Source organism: Tupaia chinensis, unplaced genomic scaffold (genome assembly GCF_000334495.1).
Source record: "Tupaia chinensis unplaced genomic scaffold, TupChi_1.0 Scaffold000113_1, whole genome shotgun sequence".
NCBI lineage: Eukaryota > Metazoa > Chordata > Mammalia > Scandentia > Tupaiidae > Tupaia > Tupaia belangeri.
Window position 1 is genome coordinate 4367015 of NW_006159577.1, and position 1544 is coordinate 4368558.

A 1544-nucleotide genomic window follows, 5' to 3' on the forward strand; every position below is an offset into this window, starting at 1 on the left:
GGACTTGAACCGCGGTCAGTCATGTGCGAGTCCAGTGCCCTTAACCACCACACCATCTGCCAGCCCCAGGATGTTTAACTTTTGTTTTCTACATGCATCAGATCTTTGGGGTTTCTCTTTTCCAATCTTGGTAGTCCATCTAATATACATTCAGGATAATTAGTGATCTACAGAAAGATACATTCCTAATTTTTCTGGCATAACTCCATAGGTAAAAAGAATGCAAGAGGGCATTCTCTTCTCACTAGGTATACCTTTCAGAAAAAGAATTATTTTGTACTGAATCATGAGCCCAGAATACAAAGACTTAGACAAAGTTAAGAAAAAACAAATTCTTTTTTCTAGAGAGAATATCGAGGCAGCAGGTTGGTGTGGTGGTTATGGCAGACTATATCATTACAGTCCTAGACCTGGGGCTTGAAGAGCACACGAGGTGCCTGAGCGTGTGTGCCCAAATCCCAAGAGGAGAGTGAGTGCAGAGGAGAATATAGTATGACCATCCTCTCTGGGAGGCGCTTTCTTACTCCCCATCTCTCTTTCTTTCCCTGGAAAGTGCACCCACACTGTAGCAAATTTAAAGATAGAGAATACTATAAATACACGGGTGACAGCCCAAGTTTGAAGAACACTGACATCCCAATTACCTTTGAATCTAATTTCTAGTTTTATCACCGGGTAAGGGGAAAGAAAAGAGGAAAACGGACAGAACTACTTCCCCATGATAAGGTCGCCTGGAAAATCCTTTTTCCCATCGCGTATCACTGTCTAAATACATGTCTTTCTTAACCTTTATCTTTCTGTCACCAAAGCCGTCCAATCTTGGCGACCCGCAGTCTGAGGGTGCAGCTCAACCCCATCCTGGTTGCACCCCTAGAGCCTCTCTGGCGTGACCCAAGCTGACACGTCAAAGGCTGGTACGGTCCAGTACTTTCCATTAGCTGGAGGCAGGAACGACTCTGGTCTCCACTCAGGAGAAAATAAGGTCGGAAGTTGGTCCTGCAGGACGCGTGGCCCAACGACACGATGCCTACCCATTCACGAACTCTCTACGTTGGATATACCCTTCCTAACCGCCTAGCAACCGTCGCTTCGGCCACCTGCTATTTCTTCACAGCCAACGCCAAAAAAACCGCCCAGTCCCACGAGGAGCGCACCGCGCCTGCGCAGGCGTCAGAGGGAGGCAGAAGGCAGTCGGTGCGCATGCTCCGCCCTTATTGTTAAATAATTATGTTTTCTCTGTGTTTTTGTCTCGGTCTCATTTTCCCATGCAAATTTTGAACGCTGCCCCTGAAGCCACATGGCATGTGCACTCGTGCCTGCGGTAGCTGGCTCTCCCCTTGGTGCAAGCAGCCTCAGGTTTAGGGTTTGAAGCGGTGGGAGCCGGAAGTCACTCTGCTTCCTCACTTCCACTCTGCACTGACGGAAACTCAAACGCTGAAGAGAGGTTCCGGCGCTGGCCTGGGCCGTGGCGGCACAATGGAGAACCCGACGGAGGACCGAGAGCTGGCCGGCTGCCCGACGCTGGCCTCTTCCTGGGATGCCAC